We start from the raw sequence: 17,659 nt of genomic DNA, 5'->3' as shown, positions 1-17,659 counted from the left end.
TTTGTCACACAATAGCACTCCCATTGAGAGTCATTACCAGCACTATATAAATGCAAATAAAGTGGTTTTTCAGGTTTACTTAACATTGAAAATTAGCTAAAGGCACTGTTGCTAGGCAGACTTCAGGAGGCAACAGAGAACCTGCAGTTCAGAAGATAAACACCGGAGGGCACCCCAACACAAGAAAACAGGAATCATGACTTCTAAGGCAAAAATTGAGGCCGAAGAGCAATTCAAAGAAGCTGAACACAGGCGACAACTGGAAATAAAACAAACAGAGATGGAAATAAGAGAGAGAGAAAGAGAGGCAGCACACAAAAGAAAACTAGAAGAAGAAGAGGCGGCCCACCGCCGAGACATGGAAAAACACCAAAAAGAAATGGAAAAACAACAAAAAGAAATGGAAAAACAACAAAAAGAGAATGAAGAGAAGGAAAAACAGAGAAAACATGAACTGGACTTGGCAAAAGCTGGGCTGCATGTGCCAGCCAACCCTAACAACCTGGTGCCAATTATTGCTCCACAGCACAGGAAATTTCCCACCTACAAGGCAGGGGATGACACCGAGGCCTTCTTGGAAAATTTTGAAAGAGCCTGTCTTGGGTACAACATCCCCGAAGACCAGTACATGGTAGAATTGAGGTCACAGCTCAGTGGACCTTTAGCAGAGGTGGCAGCTGAAATGCCTAAGCAGCAAATGAATGACTATAAACTTTTTCAAACCAAGGCCAGATACCGAATGGGGATAACCCCAGATCATGCCCGTCGGCGCTTCCGAACCCAAAAGTGGAAACCAGAGGTGTCATTTCCCAAACACGCCTACTACATTGCAAAAAACTATGAGGCCTGGATAACAGGAAACAACGTTCAAACCTTGGAAGAACTGCACCTCCTCATACAAATGGAGCAGTTCTTGGATGGTGTTCCTGAAGACATCACACGGTACATACAAGATGGAAAACCCAAAGATCTCGCTGAGGCGGGGGAGATTGGAGCCAAATGGATGGAACTGGCAGAAAGCAAGAAAGCTACTGTCAAGGGGAACGATTACCCCAGGGGGCACACAGACCATAAACCCTACAACCGAGGACAGCCAAAGACCCCACATACCACCCAAGTAAAGCCACAGACACCCTACCCTTCCACCTCACCAGTCTCCAGTAACTTACCTCGGCCCAGTGACCCATCAGATGGAAGATGCTTTAAGTGTAATGAACTGGGACATATCAAGGCCAACTGTCCAAAGAACACCATGCGAGTGCAATTCATTACACCACCATCACACCAAAGATCCCCAGGCCCGGATGCCTCTCAAATACCCTTGGAGCGAAGGGAAAATTTGAGAGTGGGCGGAAAGAAGGTTACTGCGGGGAGAGACACGGGGGCACAAGTGTCAGCTATCCACCAATCCTTCGTTGACCCCAAATTCATCAACCCAAAGGCCAAAGTTACAATTTACCCCTTCATGTCACAAGCTGTAGACTTGCCTACAGCTCAACTGCCTGTCCAGTACAAAGGCTGGTCAGGAATGTGGACTTTTGCAGTCTATGACAATTATCCTATCCCCATGCTACTGGGGGAAGACTTGGCCAACCAGGTGAGGCGGGCCAAGAGAGTGGGAATGGTTACACGTAGCCAAACCAGGCAAGCTTCCAGACCCATTCCTGTTCCTGAGCCGTCCACAGAGGCCCCGTCTGTGTTACCAGAGACCCAGACAGAGGTAGTGGACCCGGATTCCATGCCTACCACTGAAACAGCCACAGCATCTCCAGTCCCAGGCCCGGAACTGGAACAGCAACCAGCACCAGCAAGTGCAACCACATCTTCAAACTCAACGCCAGTGGGCGCCAGCGAGCCACAACTGGCAGAAGCAACAGACAGCCATACCCAAAAGGCTCAGCCAGAGCCTGAAATACCCTCAGGTGCACCAGCGGAGAGCGGTTCACCAGCAACGGAAACAACCCCATCACCTACATCGCTTCCAGAGGGACCAAGCCCAAGTCCACAGTCTGAGGAAGAACTGGTGACCCCAGCCTCAAGGGAACAGTTCCAGACTGAGCAGGAAGCAGATGACAGCCTTCAGAAAGCTTGGGCGGTGGCACGGAGCACCCCACCGCCTCTCAGCTCTTCTAATCGATCCCGGTTTGTTATAGACCAAGGACTTTTATACAAGGAAATTCTTTCTGGTGGACACCGGGAAGAATGGCAGCCGCAAAAACAGTTGGTGGTTCCAACTAAGTACCGGGGGAAGCTCTTAAGCTTAGCCCATGATCATCCCAGTGGCCATGCTGGGGTGAACAGAACCAAGGACCGGTTGGGGAAGTCCTTCCACTGGGAGGGGATGGGCAAGGACGTTGCCAAGTATGTCCGGTCTTGTGAGGTATGCCAAAGAGTGGGAAAGCCTCAAGACCAGGTCAAGGCCCCTCTCCAGCCACTCCCCATAATTGAGGTCCCATTTCAGCGAGTAGCTGTGGATATTCTGGGCCCTTTCCCAAAAAAGACGCCCAGAGGAAAGCAGTACGTACTGACTTTAGTGGACTTTGCTACCCGATGGCCGGAAGCAGTAGCTCTAGGCAACATCAGGGCTAACACTGTGTGCCTGGCCTTAACAGACATCTTTGCCAGGGTAGGTTGGCCCTCCGACATCCTTACAGATTCAGGGTCTAATTTCCTGGCAGGGACCATGGAAAAACTGTGGGAAACTCATGGGGTGAATCACTTGGTTGCCACCCCGTACCACCATCAAACCAATGGCCTGGTGGAAAGGTTCAATGGAACTTTGGGGGCCATGATACGAAAATTCATCAACGAATTCTCCAATAATTGGGACCTAGTGTTGCAGCAGTTGCTGTTTGCCTACAGGGCTGTACCACATCCCAGTTTAGGGTTTTCACCATTTGAACTTGTGTATGGTCACGAGGTTAAGGGACCATTACAGTTGGTGAAGCAGCAATGGGAGGGGTTTACGCCTTCTCCAGGAACTAACATTCTGGACTTTGTAAGCAACCTACAAAGCACCCTCCGACACTCTTTAGCCCTTGCTAGAGAGAACCTAAAGGATGCTCAAGAAGAGCAAAAAGCCTGGTATGACAGACATGCCAAAGAACGTTCCTTCAAGGTAGGAGACCAGGTTATGGTCTTGAAGGCGCAACAGGCCCATAAGATGGAAGCATCATGGGAAGGGCCATTCACGGTCCAAGAGCGCCTGGGAGCTGTAAACTACCTCATAGCATTTCCCAATTCCTCACTAAAGCCTAAAGTGTACCATGTTAATTCTCTCAAGCCTTTCTATTCCAGAGACTTACAGGTTTGTCAGTTTACAGTCCAGGGAGATGATGCTGAGTGGCCTGACGGTGTCTACTACGACGGGAAAAAAGACGGTGGCGTGGAAGAGGTGAACCTCTCAACCACCCTGGAACGTCTGCAGCGGCAACAAATCAAGGAGCTGTGCACTAGCTTCGCCCCATTGTTCTCAGCCACCCCAGGACGGACTGAACGGGCATACCACTCCATTGATACAGGTAATGCTCACCCAATCAGAACCCCACCCTACCGGGTGTCTCCTCATGCCCAAGCTGCTATAGAACGGGAGATCCAGAACATGCTACAGATGGGTATAATCCGCTCATCTACCAGTGCATGGGCATCTCCAGTGGTTCTGGTACCCAAACCAGATGGGGAAATACGCTTTTGCGTGGACTACCGTAAGCTAAATGCTGTCACTCGTCCGGACAACTATCCAATGCCACGTACCGATGAGCTATTGGAGAAGTTGGGACGTGCCCAGTTCATCTCTACAATAGACTTAACCAAGGGGTACTGGCAAGTACCGCTAGATGAACCTGCCAAGGAGAGGTCAGCATTCGTCACCCATGCGGGGGTGTATGAATTCAATGTCCTTCCTTTCGGCCTTCGAAATGCACCCGCCACCTTCCAGAGGCTGGTAGATGGTCTACTAGCTGGACTGGGAGAATTTGCAGTTGCCTACCTCGATGATGTGGCCATTTTTTCAGACTCCTGGCCCGAACACCTACTACACCTGGAAAAGGTCTTTGAGCGCATCAGGCAGGCCGGACTAACTGTTAAGGCCAAAAAGTGTCAAATAGGCCAAAACAGAGTGACTTACCTGGGGGACCAGGTGGGTCGAGGAACCATAAACCCCCTACAGGCCAAGGTGGATGCTATCCAAAAGTGGCCTGTCCCAAAGTCAAAGAAGCAGGTCCAATCCTTCTTAGGCTTGGCCGGATACTACAGGCGATTTGTACCACACTACAGCCAAATCGCTGCCCCATTGACCGACCTGACCAAAAAGACCCAGCCAAATGCAGTTAAGTGGACTGATGAGTGTCAAAAGGCCTTTACCCAACTTAAGGCAACGCTCATGTCTGACCCTGTGCTCAGGGCCCCGGACTTTGACAAGCCATTCCTAGTAACCACAGATGCATCTGAGCGTGGTATAGGAGCAGTGCTCATGCAGGAAGCAACAGATCACAACTTCCATCCTGTCGTGTTTCTCAGTAAGAAACTGTCTGAGAGGGAAAGTCACTGGTCAGTCAGTGAAAAGGAATGCTATGCCATTGTGTACGCCCTGGAAAAGCTACGCCCATATGTTTGGGGACGGCGGTTCCAACTACAAACTGATCATGCTGCACTAAAGTGGCTTCATACTGCCAAGGGGAACAACAAGAAACTTCTTCGTTGGAGTTTAGCTCTCCAAGATTTTGATTTTGAAATTCAACACATCACAGGAGCTTCTAATAAAGTTGCTGATGCACTCTCCCGTGAGAGTTTCCCAGAATTCAGTAGTTAAAAAGTGTTCTTAAAATGTAGAAGTCTGTTAGTTATATACTTAGTAGTATATGTAAAGGTGCATGTGTTGTAGTAATCTGTTTATTTTAAAGTTCTAGAAGGAAATCGCCGCCAGTGAGCTTCCCCACTGTCTGCCATTTGGGGGGCGTGTCATAAACAGATAGCTAAGGGTTAATGTCTCTTTCACCTGAAGCACCTGACCAGAGGACCAATCAGGAAACCGGATTTTTTTCAACTCTGGGTGGAGGGAAGTTTGTGTCTGAGTCTTTGTTTTCTGTCTGCCTGCTTTCTCTGAGCTTTGGAGAAGTAGTTTCTACTTTCTAGTCTTCTGTTTCTAAGTGTAAGGACAAAGAGATCAGCTAGTAAGTTATATGGTTTCTTTTCTTTGATATTTGCATGAATATAAGTGCTGGAGTGCTTTGATTTGTATTCTTTTTGAATAAGGCTGTTTATTCAATATTCTTTTAAGCAATTGACCCTGTATTGTGTCATCTTAATACAGAGAGACCATTTGTATGTATTTTTCCTTTCTTTTTTATATAAAGCTTTCGTTTAAGACCTGTTGAAGTTTTCTTTACTGGGAAATTTCAGGGAAATTGAGTCTGTACTCACCAGGGAATTGGTGGGAGGAAGAAAGCAAGGGAGATCTGTGTGTTGGATTTGCTAGCCTGATTTTGCATTCCCTCTGGGGGAATAGGAAAGTACTTTTGTTTCCAGGACTGGGAACAGAGAGGGGGGAAGGGAAAAAGGATTATTTCCCTTTGTTGTGAGACTCAAGGGATTTGGGTCTTGGGGTCCCCAGGGAAGGTTTTTCAGGGGGACCAGAGTGCCCCAAAACACTCTAATTTTTTGGGTGGTGGCAGCAAGTACCAGGTCCAAGCTGGTAACTAAGCTTGGAGGTTTTCATGCTAACCCCCATATTTTGGACGCTAAGGTCCAAATCTGGGACTAAGGTTATGATAGAAGCTAGCACCTTCTTTAGAAAACACCCTCTTTGAGCAGCATTGGGACAACACCCAGAGAAAAGCAGCACAAAGACCAACGGACGCAGACCCAGATTTTGAATCTGGTCTAGATTTGCATAAGAGGGAAGCTGCTATAAATGCGAGGTGTCTTGCAGAAGGACCCCGGATCTCGTCTTGTCACCATCGGACCATTGATTTGGATCGGTAGAAGCCCGGCTCCACCCCTCCCCCATCTAACTCACCTGGCCAGTGCAGTTAAGGGGAGCAACTAGTTGGTAACAACAGCAAGACGGAGTGTGTTTATGTCTGTGTGTGTGCGTGAATGCATGACTGTGATATATATCTCATGTGCATATCATAGAGTATTAATTGATACCTGTATTACTAATAAATGTGGCATTTTGCCTTAATCCCCCTGAAAAGTTCCTGTACAGTACTTTGAGTAAAACAGCGAGGGCCACAATGCTCCAAAGAAAACAGCTGAGGACCGAAACCCCCCGGCCCTGCGGAAACACCCCCCACTCAGGACCTCCCAGCCTGGCGGAAACACCCCGCCCAGTCCTGCAGAAACAAACCCTCCTTCCCCAGCGCCGCCCCACCAAAACAGCTGTGGGTCAAAAAGGAAGGTTGGTGGTGGGGAGGTGTTACTTGATGTTAAATCAACCAGGGACTCCCAGCCAAAGAGGTGGCTGGGAGCTCTCAGGGTCAAATTAAAGGGCCTGGGGCTCTGACGACTGGGGGAACCCGGAGCTTTTCAGGGCTGGGGCAGGGATTTAAAGGTCCCAGAGCTCCTGCTGCTGAGGGGAGCCTGAGCCCTTGAAATCCCAGCCTCACTCCATCCCCTGGAGCTGCCGCCAGGATTCAAAGGGCTCTGTGCTGCCTGCAGCCACAGGGATCCCTGAGCCCTTTAAATCTCAGCTGCTGCCGGGATTCAAAGGGCTCTGGGCTGCCCGTGGCGGTGGGGAGCCCTGAGACCTTTAAACCTCAGCTGCGGCCGGGAATCTCTGCGAGCAGCCCAGAGCCCTTTGAATCCCGGCCGTGGCTGGCAGGCCGGCTTTAGGAAGTGCGGGGCCCCGCAGGGATGACTGGGGAAAAAAAAGCCTTTCAGTTCTTAACAACCGGTTCCCTATAAAAAGTTCTGCCACAGTATGTATTTTTTGTACCAGTAGGGTTACCATACGTCCGTATTTTCCTCCCAGATGGCGATTTAAGAACCAAAAAGCCTGACATGTCCGGGAAAGTACAGATGTATGTTAACCCTACCTAAAAGTTCTTTTTTAAAAAGATGGGTCTGAACTAGAAATGAGCTCTGCCACTCCCTTAGGGTGTGCTAGGGTGCACATGTGTGGGTCCCAGCTGCTCCCTGCCCATCTCATTGAAGCAGGTGTGCAGGGTTACTTCCCTCGGAACTGCAGGGCACCAGTGAACATGGGGCTGGCTGGAGGTGGGGGAGGGGGAGGATGCGAGAGGTAGGGTCTGGCTGCAGGCTGGGCAAGGGGTGTGGGGCAGGCTGGAGACAAGAGGTGTGGGGTGGGCTGGCTGGCTTCAGGCAGGGCCACAGGGAGGGTGCGGCATGGGTTGGCAGGGCTGGAGACAAAGGAGTGCGGGACTGGCTGGCTTCAGGCAGCGGGGTGTGGCAGGGGTTGGCTGGAGACGGGTTAGTGCAGGGCTGAAGGCAAGGCAGGGGGTACGGGGTTGGCTGGAGACAGGGCAGGGGGTGCAGGGCTGGTGCGGGCAGGGCAGGCAGTATGGCAGGGGTTGGCTGGAGACAGGGCAGGGGGTGCAGGGCTGGTGCGGGCAGGGCAGGCAGTGTGGCAGAGGCTGGCTGGAGACAGGGAAGGGGGTGCAGGGCTGGCTGGAGACAGGGGTTGGTGCAGGGCTGAAGGCAAGGCAGGGGGTGTGGGGCTGGCTGGAGATGGGCAGGCTGCAGGCAGGAACTGGTGCAAGCAGGGCAGGAGGTGCGGGGCTGGTGTGGGCAGGGGGTGCAGCAGGGGCTGGCTGGGGACGGGCTGGCTGCAGGCAGCGCAGGGGGTGCAGGTACAGGGGGTACAGCCCATCCTCTATGGTGAGTGCCTCCTTCTCCTCCTCCTCCTCCCCCCTCTCCCACTAGGGTAGCAGCAGCAGCCTGGGGCTTGGGGGCTATTTCAAGGGCCCGGGGCGCCCCTGCTTCCACTGCCCCAGCTCTGTAAATAGCCGCGGGAACCCTGGGGAAGCGGCGGGGCTCCAGTGGCTATTTAAAGGGCCGGGGAGGTAGAAGCAATGGGAGTCCTAGACTTTTTAAATAGCCCCCAGAGCCCCGCAGCCATACCCCAGGGCTCCAGCAGCAGGGCTCTAGTGGCAATTTAAAGGGCCTGGGCTTCCAGCCCCTGCTGGGAGCCCCAGGCCTTTTAAATTGCCCCCTGGGGAAACTGGGCCACCCTGGTACAGCGCACTGGCTTTTGCTGGTACTGGGGCTTGGGTGCGGGGTCCTCTTAGGAGCGAGGCCGATTCAAGGGAATTGGTTAAATTGGCCTAAAGCCGGCCCTGGTGGCTGGGATTTAAAGAGCTCTGAGCTCCCCGCCCGCCTGCCCAGAGCCCTATAAATCCTGGCCGCGGCTGAGATTTAAAGAGCTCTGGGCTCCCTGCGGCTGCCGGCAGCTCAGAACCTTTTGAATCCCGGCCGCGGCTGAACTTTAAAGGGGTTTGGATTCCCCGCGGCTACGGGCAGCCCAGAGCCCTTTGATTCCCGGCTGCGGGACGCACAGTGAGACTTCACGGGCCGCACGTTGCCCGTGGGCCGTATGTTGTGCAGGCCTGGCATGGAGGGGCAAAATAGGTAAGAAATTTCCGTGGCCTGTCACTAGCAAATAGTAGCCACCATGGATCCTGCCAGAGGTGGCTACATCTTAGCACTGTGGGAAGCAACCCTTCACAGAGACCATTTGTCTTGTGGTTTGGGATACTTCTCAAGACATGCTGCACTCAGAGTGACCCCCTCATCCTGTGCCAGCTGGAGAAAAGAAAAGGGGCCAGCCAACTCTCCCACTACCAGCTGCGAACCACTGATCCCCAAACAGGGGGAGGCCTCCGGCTTTGATGTGTATTAAATATCAGGCTGGTCTCTTTCTTTAGCTAAAAGAGGGAACAAATGATCCTCAAAGGAGAGGGGAAAGACAATCACTGGGAAATGTAATCCCCTGCAACATCCAGAATGGAGAGCGACTCAGGGCAACAGGTTCCCCCGAAGGAAGAAGTTTTTGGGATTTAGAAACATAAGGAACAGCACAAAACTTGAGAGGATTGTTAATTGACATTTGATAATGACACAGAGGGAAAACCTGAGCTTTCAGATCAGTGTTCAGAAATGAAAGACAAAGGGTGGAAATCAGAGATTTTGGATCCATTTTGCAAATTATAGAGAGGAAAGTGGAAAATCAGAGGGATTTTATATCAGTTGTTGATAGGAGGTAAAATCTGAGTGTTTCACATGAATACTTGATAAATGAATAAAGAGGAAATGGGCAACATTTGCAAACATTTTGTGTTCAATAATCTGAGAAAAGGTGTAAATCTGAGATTTTCTTATTATTTTATAATTAGAGACAGGAAAATCTCAGGGCATATTCAATTAGAAATAGACAACTAGAGAGAAGTGGGGCAAATGTTTAGGTTATTTTATTTGAATCTTTGAGATTTGCAAAGAAATTGTGTCACAAACTGCATATTTGATAACATGAGAGGAAAACACCAAGATCTGAGGGGAGAGAGTCACTTTCCTGTCAGGGCCCAGTGCTCCCTCCTCCTCCCCCTCCGGGGTCTCTCACTCACTGGGGGCTCCAGGCGGGGCTGGTGCGGTCAGAGCCTGGGGCTGCCTAGGGGGCAGGTCCCAGCTGGAGAAAGCCCCCCCCCCGGCCAGGATAGGAATGTGCTACTGGTAGCAGCCTGGGGCTGGACCCTCTCTATGGGGGACACTTGCTCCCCCCTCCCCTTCCTGGCCCTTCCCACGCCCTGTTGCCAGCAGAGAGTGGCCCCCCCAGCCCAGCCCAGAGGTGTCCCTGTCTCAGGCCCCCCCCCAGCCTCTGCCCAGTTCAGAAAGCACTCGGGGGAACCATTTCCCACCTACACAAGGACAAATCACTGCAGGTGAAAATGGGGGGAAACACCCCAAACCTGAGATCTGAACTGGCCATTGGCAAAGGGGAGAGAAAATGGGGCACAATGGGGGGAGGGGAACAGGGAACTTCTCAGGGGTTTGAGGGAAGGGGGTGTCAGCCTGGATGTTGCTTGTTGCTCTCTAGGGAGAAAGGGGGCAGGACAGGAGAGGAGGGGGGTCTCCACGGAGGGGGCAGTGGTAATTCCGAGGGGATCTCAGCCCTCCCTTTTTCTCCCCGCTCCTCAGGGGTCACCTGCTCTTCTCCCCTCGCCCCCCGGCCATGTCCCGGCTGCACAGACATTTTCCATCCATCCCTTTCCCAGGTCTCCCCCCTCCGCAGCCCCTGCCCGACCCCACGCAGGGGCTGCTAGGTGTAATGCATGTTCAGTAGGGATTTCTCCCCTACTAATGCTGGGGTGTCCTTCTCCTATAGGTTAGTCTACTAATGATCTCATCTTGGTGCCATGTGTGTCAGTTCATTGCCATGGCACTCGTGTGCTTAGACATCTGAGGATGCTCTATAGAAAAGCTCCTTGAGTGAGGTGATCCACAGGGAGTAGCTCAAAGCTCCAAAGTGCCTGGCCGGGGCAGGACATTGGCACAGCAAGGGCGGGGTGTGGCAGTGACATCACAAAGGCCTTTTGCAGGACCTCACACTATTGGTCAAAGACTATTGGTGAGCAGGTGGTGACCTCACAGAGAGATCCTGACATCAGTCAGGGGCCAGGGGCTAGGGAAACCTCAGAGACCCCTGTGGCTTTGCTTCAGCAAGTCTCCTTCTCCAGGTCTCTGTCTGAGGACTGAGAGAGTATTCGGGTTCACGGACGTGAGCGCCAGGAGAAACCTCTTTCCAGTTTTCTCCTTCCCTTGTAGTGATTTTACTAGAAAACAGCCGTCCCTCTTTAGAAGGTAAGAGCCTCCTGGAGGTGTGAAACCTGTTCAGTCTGATCCATCTGGTGAGAGTTGAATTCTAGGCATGGAAAACATGAGCTTAAGGAGGCAGAATTTTATTCCGTACCTGGGATTTTGTCCCTTAGAATCATGGGGACATTAGGGTTTGTCCTTTGTGTTTCACCTTTTCCTCCATCCACCTGTCCCTCCCTCCTTTCTCTTCATCTCTTCTTTTGTCCTTTCTCCTGTTCCCCTCCCAACACCAGGACGAGTGTGTGCGTGTGTGTTGCGGGGGAGTGCTCTGCAGCTCTCACTGTGGGAGTTCCACCCAAAAATGTGAGGCTGAAATAGTGCTCAGGCAGTCAGGGCTGGATTAACCTTTTGTTGGCCCTGGCACCAAACATATTTGTGGGCCCCAATATAGTCACTGTGGGCTCCGAGTGTGGGCCTGGTGGGGCAGTGCCATTGGTGCCTTCGTATACCCGGTACTGAACCTCAGAGACATTTTTCATTTTGATCACACACCTCTCCATGACTATATGCATTGCCATACACAGCTCCCTCAGCCCGCGGGTTTTCTTATTGAGCTGTACACCCATGTGGGTTTACCAGTGTCCACAGTGAGCAGAACTTTCATAGTGACCAAGGAAACTCCCCACAGATTTATCTCTTTCCTCATTCAGACCTTCTCTAGCCATGTCTCCAGTACCCCCCCATGTCACCAGTCACTGCATGTGGTCCTAGTCTCAGCTCAAAGTCCTAAAGCCAGCAGACACCTGATCAGTTCTGACAGATCCCTCCCTCAGCCCCCATCCTGCCATGTGAGCAAGCCACCTGCAAACACCATTTCCCCAAAGTGAGGACTTAGCCCTTGGGAATCTGAAGACACCAGCGTCTCTCCCTCTGCTCCCATCTACGTGCTAGTCTGCTACCTGGTCACCACCACCTCTCCCCATACTTGTTTCCTTTCTACTTTGGACATGCTCCCAACCAGCTGGAAGCTCCCTCTGCAAGCCTGACCTGCTCCCGCCTTCCCTGCTCCCCCGACATTCCTTTCCTACTGGTGACCTCTGTTCCTTGAGGTTAACTCCAGTGTCTTTAGGTGCTCTAGCTTAATGGCCCCAGGAGTCATACAGCCACTTGTAGTTTCTCTAGCTACAGCCATGGGGCAACTGCCAGAGGCCAGCCTTAGACAGCTGCAGCTACTAGCCGCAGGAGCGGAGGCAATGCCAAGGCTGAGCATGCTTGAACCTTGCAAGGGCAGCACTAGGGACTCTAAATCCTCAGCACTGGCCCTAGGCAGCTGCAGACTCTGGAGTTAGGCACTTTCCTCCTCTAGGTTTCTGCATGGTTACAGAACTGCAGTAAAGTGGAACAATTATCAGCTTCTGTGATTGGAAGATGTCTGGATCCATCTAATAAGACCGTCCTACATAAATGAGGAAAGTTGAGGTGCCTTTATTATTCTTTTGTTCCATTCTTTGTTTCTATGGGGAATTTGCCAGTGCAATATCACTGTCTTCCTTTTAAACAAACAAAACTAAAAAAAAAAGTGTAATGGCTGTTGAAAATAGCAATTCCAGCCCTCGTTAGCACTGTGAAGACCCCATCGTTTGTTGCTCAATTTTCTCCTACTTTTTCTACAGTAAATGACAGTGGATCAGCATATTTGATTTGGGAGAAATGAAGTAACAGCTGCCCAAATTGAGCTAGAGCACTCCTGATTTTGAGGTGTTCAGATCTGGAAGGCAGGGGCTAGATTCCCTTTATGAATATTAGATACATCTGGAAAGGAAAAGTCAATTTCTATTTTCATGGCTCAGAAGTGGAAATCCTCCTGTCCTGTATCTGAAGCTGTCCAGGTCCAGTAGAGCCTCCCCTTCCTTACTTACCATTTTACCTTCTGGTGGGATCCACATACCTCCCTTGCCCAGCTTCAGATAGAGAGGGGCCCTGTCCAGTTAGTCCACCCAGTTCCATCTTTGGGGGCTGCCAGGCGAGGTCACACCAGCATCCCTAAGCCTGTCTGGGGAAGTCTTCTGAGGGTGCTACCTGGGCCAAAGCCTTCTACTCCTTGGTCACACCTCTTCCCTATTCACAGGTGGCACCCCCTTCTAGCAGCCAGCCAGCCCCCCAGCCCCAGCAAGCTGCAGCACATGGAGTCTCACAGCTTCCCCCCTCCCTTTCCTGTTGCTCTGGGGATTACTGTGATGGAGTGGGGACTGTCTGTGTGGGGACTGGGAGAGCAGCGGGTGACTTTAGGTGAGGGACAGGACCTAAGCCTGTAACTTAAGCTAGGCAGCGGGGAGGGGGTCAGCACCTTTGCCCAGGAAGCTGAATAAAGGAAGGGGCTGGCTGGAGGGAGTTAGTTCAGTTTTGGTTTGGAGCCGGGTTGTTGGAATTCAGGGAATCCCAAACTGGGAACTAAGCTTCCTGAACCCCCAGAAGGACTCGATTGAGGGGTCCTGGTTGTGCTCCTTGCTTTCAAAGACTGTTGGTATGCAAATTTTAACAACAATTTTTGCAATTAACAATTTGACCAATAAAGTTTCTTTTCCTTACTTAAGGAAATGCATTAGACTTTAGTATATCACATTCTCCTGATTTATCTAAACACTTTGTATTCCAAGTTGAACAAAACAAGTATCTGCATTTTAATTTAACCTTTTTGTTTGATTTTAAACTAGATTATTTTATAAAAATATTAAACACAAAAATTCCGGCCACAAGACAAACACCACAAGACAGAACATAGAACACAAAACATAATTTCTATTGTGCCAGTAAATGCATGGTACGTTGAATGCTGTTTAGCTGGCATCAGTTTTCTCTGATTATCTGAAAGACAAAAAAACAGAGGTCTACCCCTTCTGGGCAGACAATCATTGCTTAAAATAGACAAATACCCTTGTTGATTTCAGGAAAAACAGAGGAATTATCCCATATTTTATGTGTTTCATAGGCAGCCCAGGTTTCAGTGGCCCCTACCTTATCAGTTAGATAATTTGCATGAATACAGATGCTTTCTGGCTTGCTTTTTACTTTTACCTCTTGCTTTCAAACACTGAAAGAAAACATCACTACTTATAGTGCCCTTACAGCCTAATAAAATTTCAATTACATAGCACTATATACATTCTTCAGCTAATTTAACTAAATTCTAAATGATTGCAATTAACAATTTCTTTGCCTCAATTTATTTACAAACATTTCAAAGACACCAAGAACTTTCCTCTTTAGCATTTTTACAAAGTTCAACTGCTGTTTCCTCCAGCAACTACAGAGTTAACTTCTCACTCTCCCTTAAATCACTTGCTTGTCTCCCAACAGCCACTTTTATCAACTCAAATCACCATTCCAAGTAAGTTCTGGGTATTTGAAATCCCCATGCTTACACTTACTTACTCCTTCCTTCCACTACACCCTTGAAGTTTTCCAACCTGTTTTCCAATCTCTCTGTCTGTTGCTTGCCCGCCTGGGCCCGATCCTGCTTTTCTCACTGAACCGTCCCTTCCATAGGCACCAACTTCTTCCACTACCAGTTTAGCTAGGAGGGTGGGCTTCTCAACTAGCCCCCCACCCCTCCTGGTCTCTTCCCTTAAACATTCTTACTCACAAGACTACCCGAGTCCTCCTTCATGAGGCTTGCCACCTAGACGAAGACACATGGCCCATTGGGCAAAGGCCATTTACTTAACATATAATTTGAAGGACTACTCTTAGAGGGTTTACCCAGAGACTCATTCATCTGTTTGACACTTAAACAGAAAAGAGAATTACACAGAGAGCAGAGGGAATTACAGTCTAAGCCAGACTTTCCCACTTCTATACACTGACCGCTACAGGGGACAGGACAGAAGGATCTCAATTTAACCTCAGAGCTGTCTCGCACACATGGCTTCCACTCCGAGGAATTACGAACAAGAGGTTCAGTTCCACCCACACTCCTAACACCCAAATGAACAGAGAAAAAAAAACAACAACAGTAACTGGTTAAATAGAACAGAACCAGAACCAGATAGTGTTTCCTTATCCTATTAGGACTCACTTTTACTCATGCAGTTCTCAGCATATAACACCAACAGTACCAAGCAAAGCAAACACAAAATAACAAGGGTAAAACAAATAGATGGTGTAAATTCTGCAGGGCTCCCCCCTTCTTAATTGCTCACCAAACTGTGACAAATTTCTGTTACCAATCTATCCCTCATGTCAGATGATCAGGCTGACACTACAGGATCGTTGGGGGAAGATAAAGAAAACACACCATATAACTGAATTTTAAAGCTTCATTAATAAAATAATAAAACAACAACGGAGAGTGTTGGGAACGCTCCCACATCACTCAGGAAAATATTAATGCCCCAAGCCCGAAGCTCCTTTCATACTTACACACGTACGTCCAGACTGGCCACTTCTGTGTATAATGTTCAGAGGAGGGGGAGAGGTGGAAGGGAGATTATCCTGTATACAGCTTGTCCAGAATTTCCAACATGCTTCTGCTCTTGGGAGGGCTGTTCTTTTACACCCTGGAATCTCCTGCGGCGTCTCTTTCAGAGATTCCAGTCCAGGTCGGCTGCCTGTGGCTTCTTTGGTGTCACCAAGCCACACCGACTCCAGGGTCACAAAGGCACACTGTTGGATCTTACTGGACAGTTAAGCTTTGCAAATGTAATTTCAGTTCTGTAACTTGTATTTCCTTTGCTTCGCCTCTGTCTATATTTTTTCCTTCACAGCCAGCTGGGGCCGAAAGCAGCCCCTCCCTGCACCAAGCACAGTCCTGCGCCGATTCCTGACCCTGAACGCAGAGCACCCCCCTCCTTCCATCCCGGGGCCAAGATGATTTTTAAATTAACCCGTTCCTTATGTCTTTTTCTTTCTTTTTCTCTTTCCCATTAAACATTCTAGTAGCAATGCTAACTACTTCAGACAAACTTTTCCCTTGCGTACCATCTGGATGCTTTCTAAATCTTTTTGCAATATCCTTTGCACATTGTGACATGAAAACCATTTTAACCATCTCCTTTCCATGATCAGTTTCAGGATTTAAATTCCCATGCTTTTTAACTTCACAAATCAGTCGAGCACAAAAGTCAGAGAGGTGCTTATCTGGATGCTGAACACAAGCAGTCACCTTGCTCCAATTTGGAGTAGCCTCCCCTGCATCTCTAATACCATTCAAAACAGCTTTTAAAAAATCCATCCAACTTTGTCTTTTGAGCTGGATTATTGGGATTCCAGTTAGGGTCAGTAATTAGCCAAGGTGCATTCAAATGAGCTGCAGATTTTTCTTTTACTTTTTGTCTTTCATCTTCTGTCATGAGAGTATCTAATAACTGATTTACATTTGCCCAAGTGGGCACATGAGTGAAAAAGATTGTGCAGAACATTCTTTCCACTGCCTCAGGATTGTCTCATAAGTGAGGCATAGTGCACTGCCAGTTAAACAAATTTGAAGTTGCAAACAGGGTATGGGTAAAACCATCTCATATTCCCCCAGCAACCAGTAGAACCAGATAAGTTCTCAATGAGGCTTGTAATATCAGCGGTGTCTCAGAAACATTCTCTCTCATGGAGTTAAGTAACCTAGTGGGGGTCCACAAGGGCAAGGACAAGGGCTGCTGTAATATTGGGGGTGTTTGAAAAGCAGTCCCTGACCAAGTTTGCAAAAGGCTGGCTGGAGGCTGCACAGAGGGGGTGAGGCTGCCTGATTCCTCTGAAGATGAGGGAACATCACTCTGAGCTCCCCCTTGATTCTCCTCTGTCCCTGAACTGTCCCTAACCTGCTTTTGAATCCTAGCACTCCATCAGACGGGGAAGAACAGGAACAAAATTGTCCTCCTCCCAGTGTGGCTCTGGTGCATATGGTGGGTGATTTTTTACAAGAGCTCTCCATACAAACAGCTTCAAAAGCTACCCATCCCTCCATGGGTTTATAATTATACCATACAAACAGTAATCCATTTGTCTCGGCCTAAGATCAACCAAAAATATCCCTTAAGGAGTTCCTCCTATCTGTGGAAAAGGTTTCACCCACCGGCCAGTCTCTAGTTGGGGACAAATGAAAGGTAAATGATGGCCATTGGATCCAACACAGATTTCTCATCTTAAATTTAACTAGATCAGCTGTCCTCAGAAATCTCTTTCCAATCTCTAAGTATCAGAGACAACGGGGCATCCCCCGGGCACTTACTACCAACTTGGTCTCATTTTAATGAAGGGACTCTAACCCCTCTTCATGAAGGGACTCTAACCCCTCCTCCCCGGGTCGAGGTAAAGGGAACTTAACCCCCACCGCCCCGCATCGAGCGCTTGCTTACCTCTCCAGGGACTTGAACACCTGGAACTGAAACTCAAAACCAGGCTGGGACTCTAACCCAGACATCTTGGATCCTGTGCAAAAACCTGGACTGGGACTCTAACCCAGACCTGGACTGGGACTCTAACCCAGACCTAAGTAGTCAGGGACTCTAACCCCGACAACCTGGACCCTACTCATGGGTAGGTGGACCGTTGCTGGAATTTTTCCAAGAGTTTCAGAGCTGTTCCAGAACAACGCCCTATCGCCAACGCAGAGATCAGATCACCAGGCAAGTCTCCTCTAACTGGAAGGATGCGCGCTGCTTGCCGCAGGTCCGATCCCCCGCCGGAGAGTCAGACGGGTCCCCGGCGGAGTCGCCAAAGAGTTTCAGGGACTCTAACCCAGACTGCAAAGTTCGTTGTCCTGACCGCGAGAGAGACAGGCACACCAGCAAGGTCCGATCAACAGCTCTTTACTTGACAAGTGCACGCATCATAGAAGAGCAGCTCGTCTCCAGAGAGAACGCAGCCTGCTCTTTACATCTTAGTATAGCCTATATAG

The sequence above is a fragment of the Gopherus flavomarginatus genome, unplaced genomic scaffold (assembly GCF_025201925.1).
Source record: "Gopherus flavomarginatus isolate rGopFla2 unplaced genomic scaffold, rGopFla2.mat.asm mat_scaffold_47_arrow_ctg1, whole genome shotgun sequence".
Lineage (NCBI taxonomy): Eukaryota > Metazoa > Chordata > Testudines > Testudinidae > Gopherus > Gopherus flavomarginatus.
This window is presented reverse-complemented; position numbering follows the sequence as displayed.